The sequence below is a fragment of the Dama dama genome, chromosome 15, assembly GCF_033118175.1.
Source record: "Dama dama isolate Ldn47 chromosome 15, ASM3311817v1, whole genome shotgun sequence".
Lineage (NCBI taxonomy): Eukaryota > Metazoa > Chordata > Mammalia > Artiodactyla > Cervidae > Dama > Dama dama.
Genome location: NC_083695.1, coordinates 60,622,977 through 60,635,744, shown reverse-complemented (window position 1 = coordinate 60,635,744; position 12,768 = coordinate 60,622,977). Strand labels below are relative to the sequence as shown.

Below are 12,768 nucleotides of genomic sequence, written 5' to 3'. Positions count from 1 at the left end.
GTTTCTTTCTTTCTTTCCTTTTTTAAATAATTGTTTATTTGCTTGCATCAGGTCTTAGTTGCATCATGCATGAGGATCTTTTGTTAGGGCGAACAGACTCTCTAGTTGTGGTGAGTCGACTCTGAAGCACAGAGACTTTGTTGCTCTGTGGCACGTGGGGTCTTAGTTCCCTGACCAGGGGTCAAACCTGTGTCCCCTGCATTGCAAGGCAGATTGTTAACCCCTGGGCCACTAGGGAAGTCCTGCCCTAGTATTTCTTAAACCATACCCCTATGTGTATGTTGTTTGGCAAGTCTTTGGGGAAACACCTATATTTAACCTAAAAAAAGGGTTAAAGCTTGGGTATTTGAGCTTTATGGAGAAGGTGATAGGTTAATGAGAAGGAAGAGTAACAAAATATGAAACAAGTTTATTGGATAACAAGATATAAAATTAAATTTAGGTTTTAGAAATAGTAAGAATGAAGTGTAATAATTCTTTTAACAGATGAGTAACATTTTGGCTAGTAGTTAAAAAAAAAGGATGTCAATAAGAGTTAGGCTCTTGGCTTTGGATTTTTTTTAATTGAAGTGTAGTCAATGTACAATGTTATATAATTTTCAGGTGTACAACAGAGGGATTCTGGCATTGGACTTTGAATGTAATATATGAAATGATATTCTTGAAATTGTAAAAACAGTGGCTTAACCAGTTATTTAGCCCTCTAGAGGGTACCTCTGGCCATCCCAAACAAATAGGGGTCTAGCTATTTCAGGAGTAGAGCAATTAAAGACTTGTGAGTAGATATTAACCAGCATTTCAAAGAGAGGAGATAATAGAGCTCTTTATTCTGAATAAATAGAATGTCCACTCCAGGGCTTATTGAATCCCCTACTCCCATTGCCTCTGCCTCTACTATCTACAGATAGATAAATGCATGATGTCTGCTCCAGGCCTGACTGTAGAAGACACACAAGGTCCCTGCTCTCTAAGTGCTGCAACATCCTAGTAGAAAATTAGAGATGGGATGACAGGGAGTATCATAAAATAAATTTGGAGATTCCTGATTTTGTAATTGTACCCTTTTTCTTTATTCAGTTTTTCATTAAAAAGTACATCTAAAATATTTAAATAATACAAAACTATGTTTTAAAAAAGCAAAAACAAAAAGTTGCCCTTTTCTTTATTGACTGTTGCCATTCCCACTTTACCAGATGTAATCATTGTGAAAGGTTGCTCTGATTTTTAAAACACTGCTTTGGGGATTATAAAATAGCATAAAAAAATAGATTGTTTAGTGTACTTAAATTTACGCTTATAAGTTTATTTTGGGGACTTTTGAAAAAGACTGTGAAGCCAACTTTCTTTCAGTTTGGATACCAGTCTAATATATCCAGCAGCAGCCAGAGAATTAGCATAGCAAAATAGGAGTCTTTAAAAACTCCAGTTAGAAGCAGCAATACTATATTCTTTAGACCTGTAACACTTGGCACCTTGTATCATTGCTAAGGTGAATATTGTGGTCCTTAAAATGCCTATGTAATGATTAATTTTCTGAAAAGTGGCTTTTATAGAGGACATGAGCATACATAGTATATCAAGAGGGAATATGAATTTAAAAACCAAATTTCAAAATCACTACATCCAATGATTGTTGTCCTTTAAATAGTCCCTTTAGCAGGTTAGGTGCTTCCATCAACAATGCTGCTATTGTCAGAATGTGTTAGAACTCTTTTTTGGGAGTTGCCTCCTTTAAAATGGTCTCACTGGTGATAAATCACAGTCAGTATAATCAGGAAGCAGCCTCAGATCTTCCAGAAATAAATCCAGTGAATAAGGTGAGCAGTATTGCCTCTGGTCACAAACACAAAACAATCTTAAGATATCTTACAGGAAGGTTTCAGGAGTGATAAGTGAAGAAAAACACTGAATGGTCAATTATATAGAGGTGGAGTTTGAGAACATATTTGTTTTCATAACCTCTGACAAGGCTAGGTAGTTAGTCAACAAAGTATGAAGTAATATAAATAGCTGAGAGATGAGTTAGCCAGACTTAGTACAAAAGTACAGAAAATGTGATGTAAGTAATGCAAATACTAAGTTACCTGTCGATTTTAGAAATATAAACTAATGTTGAGCTTTTTTGGAGTAGAGGTTCTGTCCATTATTAAGGTTACAGACAAGTTTGAAAATGTGATAAAACCTGTAATAAATACCCTTACTTAAAGTTATTCTTGCAGAACAGACCTTGTCAGAAATTCATACTTAATTTACGTTTATTATTTTTTAGTAACTTCCGATGATTCTATGAATGTGGCCCATTTTGTCCATCTAGGGAATGTGGTTTATTATTTTAATGTTAATAATTCTTTAAAGCTAGGTGTTTTTAAATGAGCAAAGGTCAAGCATTGTGTGCTTTTAAGAAAACCTTACAACAAAATGCTTGTCCTTAACAGTACTTTTTTTTTCCCATTTATTTTTATTAGTTGGAGGCTAATTACTTTACAATATTGTAGTGGTTTTTGCCATACATTGACATGAATCAGTCGTGGATTTACATGTGTTCCCCATCCCAATCGCCCCTCCTTTAACAGTGCTTTTTCATGTACTGAAAAGTGGTCAGTGGCTTTCAAACTTTTCTTTATACAACCCACAGTACATTTTACTCATGGCGCGTGTAAGCCACTGCAGCAAAAGTTTTACCAAACACTACCTATCTTATATTTTCAGATGTAGTCTGGTACCCTCTGTTATATTCTGTTTTTTAAAAAAAAATTTAGATCTTTCAGTACATTAAATTTATTTCCTCACAATCGAGTGGGTTCCACAGTTTTAAGTAATTCAAAGTGATAGGCAGTCATTTCAGTAGACTCAAGAAAAGCATTTGTTAAAACACCTTCATGAACAAAGTAACAAAAAGGCACTCATTCATGAACAAAACAACAAAAACTCTTTGAGTTGATAAAAGCCTATGTCAAACATCATGATTAATTCTGAAGTTTCAAAGGGATTTCTGTTGAAAGACAAAAACAAAGAAGAATACCTTCTAATCACTTTTTTTGTTCAGCTCTGCTATAGGTACTAGTCATTACAGGAAATCAAGGGAGAAAACAAGTGATAAGTAAGAGGTTGAAAGGAAGAAAGAGAAAACTTCTTGTTTCCATATGATATGATTGCATAAAAAATTCGAGATCTTCAGATCAATCATCAAAAATAAGATAATTCATCACTGTTGCCAAAAGAAGAGAAGCACTAAAACTGCATTCTTGTATCGTGTATGCGTGCTCAGTCGCTCAGTCGTGTCTGACTCTTTTCTGACCCCACGGACTGTAGCCTGCCAGGCTCCTTTGTCCATGGGTTTCTCCAGGCAAGAATACTGGAGTGGGTTACCATGGCCTCCTCTAGATTGAACCTGAGTGTCTTGAGTCTCCTGTATTAGCAGGTGGATTCTTTACCACTAGCGCCACCTGGGAAGCCCCTTTCTTGTATCAATAGTAATCAATTAGAAAAATGCTACAGGAAATATTATTTCATTCATAATATAAAAATAGCTATAAGGTATTTAGAAATAATACTAACAGAGGAGCAAGAAATATATAATGGATATAAAAGAGTGTCTGAGTAAATGGGAAGATAAACCATGTTCATGGATTGGTAAACTCAGTATTACAAGATACATTTCACCCTGAATTTATCTAAATCTAATATAGTGCCATTTGAAAGCCTGAGGGTTTTTTGTTTTTTTTTTTTAATAATCTTATAATCCGATTATAAATTAATAAGAGAGAGTAAAAGGCCAAGAATAACTAAGATAATTTTGAAGAACAACAAAGAAGACACTACTACTACCAGGTACCAAGACTAGTTGTTAGAGTAGTGAAATTGATGCAAAGATACATGAAGATAACAGTAGAACAGATTATGGACCCTAAAAGCATATCCACAAATGTTTGGAAACTTAGACATAAGACAGAGGCACATGACAAATGAGGAAGGAAAGGGTGGACCTTTCAATGACTGGTGCAGGGGTAGCTACTTATTCATGTAGAAATGAATAAAATTAGATCTCATCTCACGCCATGCACAAAAATAAACTCTAGGTTGATTGGGCCTAATTATAGAAAAAAAAACTTTATATAACTTTTAGAAGAAAATATTTTTTTTTTTTTTTTATTAGTTGGAGGCTAATTACTTCACAACATTTCAGTAGGTTTTGTCATACATTGACATGAATCAGCCATAGATTTACACGTATTCCCCATCCCGATCCCCCCTCCCACCTCCCTCTCCACCCGATTCCTCTGGGTCTTCCCAGTGCACCAGGCCCGAGCATTTGTCTCATGCATCCCACCTGGGCTGGTGATCTGTTTCACCATAGATAGTATACATGCTGTTCTTTTGAAACATCCCACCCTCACCTTCTCCCACAGAGTTCAAAAGTCTAGAAGAAAATATTTTTTAAAAAATATTAAGATAGGAAAAGTTCTCAAGCGTACATATCATAAACCATATTTTTAATGGTAAAGCATATATTTAAATATAAATTTGATTACATTAAAACTTAAAATTTCTGTTCAATAGAGACACAAAAAAGACAAGCACATACAGAGTGAAGATTTTTACAAAGCAGTATAGCAGATAAGAACTTTTGTAAGTAAGTAAAAGATAAAAACTTACATAAGTAAGTGAAAGGTAAAAGCAGTTCACTAGAGAAAGAGAAATAGACAAAGGCTAAATTATTTAGAGTCAGTTCCTTTGTTTGAAAATCATTTTTGTAGTTATGTGCTAGATCTGTCTCCATACACATGTCTTCATTAACTCCCTGTGTGATCCGTCTAGCCTCAGACTTCAGCCAGGAATCCCACCTCCCACTAGCAGATTCCTAGGTGGTGTAAAGCTTGTACTCTGATGGTGGGCTACGCTGAGGTTGAATCATTGTTCTACCACTGACCAGCCAAGAGTGGGCCACTTTGTTAACTTCTGTAAACCTCAGTTTCCTCCCATGTCTGGTTAGTGTGAAGTGGTTAGCCAAAAGTCTGGTCCTGATGGTGTTCAGTAAATGAGAGATTCCATAATTACAGTATGATAGAGGATCAGTGGCATAGTGGTAAAGAATCCTCCTGCCAGTGTAGGAGACTCAGGTTCAGTTGCTGGGTCAGGAAGATCCCCTTGGAAGAGGAAATGGCAACCTATTCCAGTAATCTTGCCAAAAAGAATCCCATGGACAGAGAAGCATGGTGGCCTGCAAGTCCATGGGGTCATAAAGAGTCAAACATGGCTGAGCGACAGAGCACACACATACAGCTGTGAAAAAGAGCAAAATTCTGAAAAAGTCTTTGCCATGAGGTGAGGGGCAGCCACAACTTGATGCAGTGGGTTTGATGCAGTGATTGTAGGACAGTGTTATTAGAGAAGTGTTCTCCTGTTCTCTTTTTAAAGCTGAACCAATGGTTGGTGATGACATTCCCTTTGCCCCTTCTTTTGTCACTCACATATACCTTTAGTTACAATTCCATAGTTCCTGATAAATTTTATGCCTTTTCTCTGCCCTGTTGCCTTAAAAAAAATTTTTTTTTTCTCTGCCCCTCCGTGGAATAAAAGCAGAAGCAGTTGAATTTTTAAAAGTTGTTTGGGACAGGAAAGGAAAAATTTAGTTCTGATTATTATTTAGTGATCTGTTTCTCTAAACCTAACCCAGGGAGGTGGGAGAGGAGTTCAGGATGGGGAACACGTGTAAATCCGTGGCTGATTCATGTCAATGTATGGCAAAAACCACTACAATATTGTAAAGTGATTAGCCTCTGACTAATAAAAATAATTGGGAAAAATAAAATAAACCTAACCCAACAGACACTGTGGGAGCAACTGGGTTTAGTCAGTCAGAGAAGGAAATAAAAGAAAAAAATCAGGATGTGGGTGAGGGAAACAAAACAGGCACTCCTTGATGGAATGAAAGACAAAATGGGAGGGCACCTGGAAATAGAGGGTGGCACTGTATTTAGATACAAGTGACGTTTTTCTTTTTTAATTGTTACGTGACAATTATGTTTTGTAGCACATACCACAAAGAGTTTTAGGAATCTGAGTACAGTATTATACATATGCTCAGATTCTCTCTTTCTCTGTTGACAAGTAATTTTTTAAAGGTCTTCTACATGTAAAGTGCATTAGAAAATGCAAAGAAATGTAAATCAATGTCTTTGCACTAAAGATACTTCTAGTTTAGTTGGAGAGGCAAGTCAAACTCAGAATTTCACTGGAGTATAATCTCAGACTTGATTTTCTCTTCTTTTTTCCTCCTTGCCAATTTTTACTGAGTGCTGCAGTAAGCACTTTGCCTGGATTATTTAACTTAATTCTCACAATATCCCCAGTAGGTACATGCCCTTATTATTTCTGTCTTATAGGTGAGTGAACTAAGACTTTAGAGAAGTAATTAAATTGTTTAGGGTCACTCAGCTTTTGATTGCTAGAGCCAGGTCTGATGCCCTTAACCACTGTACTATTCCTCCTGCTTTATGATTGCCTAGAAATAAATTCTCCAGGATCTCAGACGCGGTGCAAGTTGAATTTTCCTGAAGGGTGGGTAGGATTGTCTTAAGCAGAGGAAGAGTCACTCTTAGAAGAAAAGGCAAAGGAACTATTATTTATTGTATGAGCATTAAGTGCCACCCACTGGACAGGCGTTTTACCTAATATGATTTCACTTAACCTTCACCACCGTACTGAAATTTTCATCATCCCATTTGACAGATGCTGAAATTAATACTGACAGAATAAGTAGACCAAAGTTTCATAGCCTTGTGGGGGACACAGGGAGGAGGGAAAAGAGGGAGGCTGGTAATAGAAGTGTCTGTAGGTTATGGGATTCAGTATCAAGTCAACCTGAACTTCAAGTCTGTGTTTCTTGTGATAATGTTAGTGAAAGTGAAAGTCACTCAGTCGTGTCCCATTCTTTGTGACCCCATGGACTATACAGTCCATGAAATTCTCCAGGCCAGAATACTGGAGTGGGTAGCCTTTCCCTTCTCCAGTGGATCTTCCCAACCCAGGAATCGAGATAATGTTAGGTTGACCCCCAAAACCATGATGAAAGGCAAAGACCAATGAGTGAGCCCAGTGTCATTTGGAGAACCTGAGTTAGAGAAGTTTGGCTATAATAAAGGGGATGCTTTTGTAGGAAGGAGTAGGGAAATGGATTAGAACCAAAAAAATATTATGAAATATCAACCAGAAGGTAGTTGAACACCCCATGATACACCGGGATGATTATAATGACACAAAATTTAGACCCCAGTAAAAGTTATTTACTTTTTACTCCTTTTCGTCTCTCCATTCCTTTCTAAGTGAGCAATTTGGAACATATAAAAATAGACAAAATATTGTTAAGAACCCTGCATATACATTACTTTGCCCCTGGCCAGTCCTGTCTGACCCACATTCCCAGTCACCGTCTTACATTGTTTTGAAGAGATCCCAGACATCATATCATTTTACTTGCATATATGTCAATATATGTCTGTAAAGATAATGACTCTTTTTAAAAAAACATGGTAAAAGTACCATTATCATTAATATCACCAATTATGCAGGTACTGTTCAAATTTCTAGTGGTCTCGTGAAAGTTTTAATTTTTAAAATTTATTTGAATTAGGATCCACTTAAGTTTCAAATAGTCTATCGGTTTCAGATAGTCATCTCTCCTCCACTGCCTCCCTTTGACTCCTGGAATTTATTTATTGAAAATCAGGATGTTAGTTGTGTAGAACTTTTCATAGACTAGCTTTTGCTGATTGCATTCCCAGCAGCATAGTTTAATATATTCCTCTTTCTTTTATATTTCCACAAGTTGGCAGTTGGATATAGAAGCCTGATTAGATTCATGTTTATCTGTTTTTTGAAGAAGGCTTCATAGATGGTGATGTGTTCTTTCATCAGGGGACATATAGTGTCTAGTTTGCTCTCTGTTTATGTTGATACAACTGTCCTCAAATGCATCACCTCTGTAATTTTAATTGTTACTTTTCTCATATTGATTTGCTTGAGTGCCACCATAAAAAGAAAATCTCCTTTTCTGCTGTTTGGCTCCCCAGTGGTGCAGTTATAGAAAAAGCAAGATAAATGTTTGATTCGTTCCCTTTATCTACCAGTTTTCAAAATATTGAGTTGGTTTCCTGGCATCATTGAATGATGACTAATTTATTTTTTTTTAGTACCATGATAATTCAGATATAAAAATATTTGATATGATTTAGCCCACTTATTTATTACTCTCCAGGTTTTTCCATGGCTTTTGTTAGTACCTTTTTATTTTTCCCTTGCTAGGAAATGTGCCTATGGAAAACTAGAAATTTAAGTGTCCAGTTACTTTATTGTGGCCTTTAAGAGGCTTTCACTTCAAGTCCCCTTTCTTTAGTAACTCATGTCTTACACTTGCATGTCCTTACCCAGATGCAGAAGAATTGTCCTGTTTAATTTTTTAGGAAAATTCACATATCTCCTAAGACTTTGGTTTCTTCCAGGATTTTTAGAAGATTTCTATAGAAGGAAGAAAGAGCTTTAAAAAAAAATTATAATAATTCCAAGTAACTAACTGTAGATATATTAAACTAACCTTCAGGATCTTGAGTTTTCAGAGAACAGTTCAGAGTTTCATGATTATAACTAATAAATAGACTTTTCCTTGAGAACCTATGAGACATATAGTTGGAGATGACTTTGATTTCTCATATTTCTAAAACTTCAAACTCAGTCTTTCCCACAGAGTATAAGAATTATTTGGCTGGCTTTAGAATTTTCCAGGAAAATACATTCTGTTTACTTGAAAATCAGCACTCATATTCATTAGTATTGAGTTTGTAAGCCTTTTTTAAAAAATAGGATTTATAGTTCTTGTGAAGAACTGGAGAAGGAAATGGCAACCCACTCCATTATTCTTACCTGGGAAATCCCATGGACAGAGGAACCTGGTGGGTTATAGTCCATAGAGTTGCAGTCAGACATGACCGAGTGACTGAGTACACATAGTTCTTGTGATGAAAATACAGAATAGAACTTACTGATCTTACAGTGTACAAAACTCTCTTCAATATCCATTACCACTTTTCATAAACTTCATAGCAACCCAAGTTCCTGTTAAGTAATTATTGTCTGATAGATGGTATGCTGAGTCTTAGCACAGATTATTCATTTAATCCTCATAGCAATCCTATGAGATTGGTTCTCATGATTCTTATTTATGAATAAGAAAAGTGGAGCTTAGAGAGGTTAAGAAACTTGCCTGTGCCTCACAGCTAGGGTCAGGGTTTGACCCTTTTTCTTAACAACTGGGCATGTATCCATGTTGAGATATTTGTAGACTTTTCCAAGGCTGCTTAATTAGAAGAGGATGGAGTCAGGATGAGAAACCCTGAATCTCCCAACCGCCAAGTCAGTGCTCTCTCCTAGCAGGCCCAGAGTGGAAGGTCCCTGTGAGTCAGCAACCCTGACAGCCTCAGTCTTCTGCTGGAGCTTACTCTTATGGTGACAGAGCCAGAAAGGTAGGATTCAAGATTTATATAGCAGCATTTTAAATTTGATAGAAGTGCCCCTGCTGAGTTAGTGCTAAATGAGGACAATATATGTGTAGAGACTGAACTGTTATTTGTTATCCCAGCCATATTCACATTGCTGTCCACATATAGATTCTTAGGCAGAGGAAGGTTATCTGGACCGTTTACCAAGCTTTCTTCCCTACTTTTTTTTTTCTTCCCTACTTTAATGACATGGATCCTATGCTATATTCAGAAGCCAGGAGTCCCTCCTACAATTCAAATCATAACAGAAGTAGCTTCTACTGGTTGTCTATTTTCTGCTATACAACAAGTATGATATTCAATTCTTTAATGTTTTTACAGATTTATTATTTGCCATAAAAGAGATCAGTACAAAAGCTTTGCCCAGGTCATTCTTCACACACTATTGAAGAAATGGAACGTTTCAAGTATGGTTTGAGCGTCTGTTGCACAATTCCCCAACTGCATTTTCCTCCCTGCTCCCAAGAGATAACATTGCTAAGTCATGCATTTATTTCTAAGCAATGTGTTGTATAGTTTTTTAGTTTTATAAAAATGGTATTTTGTAAGTAATCTCTACAACTTGTATTTTTTCATTCCATGTATATTTGTAGGAGTTATCCATATTGGTGAGTGTGTTTCTGATAAATTTTTTTTGCTGCTTTCTGAACAATTTATTGAATACATTACTATTCTTTGTCCTTTTTCCTGTTGATTCAATAGTGCTGCTATAAGCATTCTTACCCATGTTTTCTTGTACACAGAGTTCTCTAGGGTTTTAGGAGTGAAACTCTGGGAGTGGAATTACTGTGTATTAGGATATGTACATCTTTAGACTGCACAGATATTTTCAAATTGTTTTTTATAGTAGTTGATCCAGTTTGCACTCCCTCATGCAGCATCTGAATTCTCATTTCACCACTATGCTTGGTATCATCAGACTTTTATTCTGTTAATTGGTTGTTAAATATTAGTCTTGCACTTTTTTACACCTTTTTTTTTTTTTTAATTTGGTGTAAGTCTACCAATGTCAGGACAGCAGATTGAGCCTAAGGAAGTCTTGTTCAAGGTCATGTAACCAGAAGACGATTGACCCTGGATTAGCTGATAGCTCTGCTCACACCAAAGCCAGTGCTTGTTCCTCTGCATCTCCCTACCTGGGGATGATGCCTCTGATAGTAACAGAGTCTGCTCAGTAATTTAAGTATTCTCTGTGTTATGTCCTGCTTTTCTGTTCATTTCCTCAACTGTTTCTTGAGAACTTCCACTAGCTAGCCTTCTTGTTTTTAAAAAAGATTTTAATAAAAGGGTTAATAAACTTAATAACTAGCCTGACTCTTTGGCCCATTTACTCCTAGTATTCATGTTTTTCTGTCAATGTATTAAGAGCTGACTGTCTGACCCCAAGAGAGTCATAGTGGAGACCATTTCCTCTTTCTAACTCAGGAGCGTCTTAGGATACAGGACTGGCATTCTGGGCTGTGTTCCCAAATGGACCAGAGTTCCCTTCCATCATTACACATTAGAAAGCCTGAAAACATCTAGGTAGCAAATAAATGAATATGTAGATTTCACAGAATGGAATCTTTTTGGCTAAAAGCCACTTTTCAGAGCAAATGTGATTGAGTCTCTATTTAGCCGTTTGGCCAGAGATACAGAATCACTAGATTTTTGTGCCTTAGTTGAGCCAGGTTGCTGTTTACAAAAAAGCTCCTTTGGCTCATTTTTCTTTTAATTTGTTGTTGAACTATTAATATAATAAATATACTGAAAAGTGTGTGTGGCTCTGATAAATTATTGTGGTTATTTTACTTTTGCTGCTATTTGAAAAATCTGTTGAATGAATATGCTGCTCTTATTTATATACAGCTCATTGAATTTTCAAAAACCTCAGCAGACCGTAGACCCAGCACCAGTCAAGAAACAGATTACCAGCACCTTTTTGTACCCATTGGTAGTCATTATCCACCTACCCATTATCCATCTATCCATCACATCTATTCTGACTTTTCATGACTAAGATTAGTTCTGCCTGTTTTTATGTTTTACATAAATGAAATAATACAGTGTTTCTGTGTCTTGTGTCTGGCTTCTCGCATTCAACCTGAAAGTTGTGAAATTCCTCCACACTGTTGCATGTGAACAGTGGATTATTCATTCTTTTTACAGTATAGTATTCTGTTGTGGTCCTCTGGCTCTTTTTACTATGGCATTGTCAGTATTTTTCCAGTGATATATATCTTAGTGTATTCAGGGTATATTCATGCTTTATCTTTGTGTTGGTTTTTGTTTTTTTTTAATCTACATTTTTATGTTTAAAATATTTATTTATTTGGCTGTGCCAGGTTTCAGTTGTGGCACGCAGGATCTTAGATCTTCACTGTGGCATGTGGGATCTAGTTCCCTGACCCAGGATCGAACCTAGGCCCCCTGCATTTTGAGCACAGTCTTAGCCACTGGACCAACAGGGAAGTCCCTATCTCTGTGTTCTTAAATGAACCTAAAGATAAAGGGTAGGGATTAGAATGGTAAGATATTCAGGTATATTAAAATAAAAGCAGAATGAGCTAGAATTAGTCAACCTGAAAGAATTTTAAGTTCTAGACAAAGGCCATATCCTTTGTCTCTATATATTTTGATTTGAGGTTTTAAGAACCAATATATTGACCAGATTGTGAATAGGCACATCAAATCATACTTGACACTGAAAATGTGATTTCTGTCTAACGCTATCACACTTATAGTCTTGAAATAAAACGTGATTTCTCCAAGCTTGGGTGTCCCAGTGTGTCGATTTTAATGCACATATTGTAAGAATCTGTGCTTTGCAGTGTGATTGAGTAATGAAGCTCTAGGGCCTAGTCCCTCTGGAACTGAGGCTTCTGGAACCTTTATTTAGTAAAAAAGGGAGGTATATACTCAAGTTTCACCTTAATATGAGAGAACTTTTAACCATTACCCGGAAACAGAGCTTTTTGTTGTTGTCCTTTTCTTTCTTTCTTTCTCTGAGGAGTTAGGACTCTGGATACTTTTTAGATCATCTGGATTCCTCAGGTAGAATGAGGGGATGTTTTAGGACCTCAGGCAGAGCAGATCTGGAGTGAAACTGGATCTTTCTTGAAACTGAGAGGACTGGTGAAGAACCTGGAAACTTGATTAGCAGGCTGCTGCCAGTGAATATGAGTACATTTGATTGCTTTCTAACTAGAAAAAGGTTACTGAGTACTTGCTGGAC

At 36.5% G+C, this 12,768-nt stretch overlaps 1 protein-coding gene across 2 annotated transcripts in view; it reads left to right on the top strand.

The window, feature by feature from the left end:
- The window catches only part of IDE (insulin degrading enzyme), a 93,122-nt gene that overhangs the window by 35,942 nt on the left and 44,412 nt on the right, over positions 1-12,768 (top strand). The gene's annotated exons all lie outside the window — the stretch shown is intronic.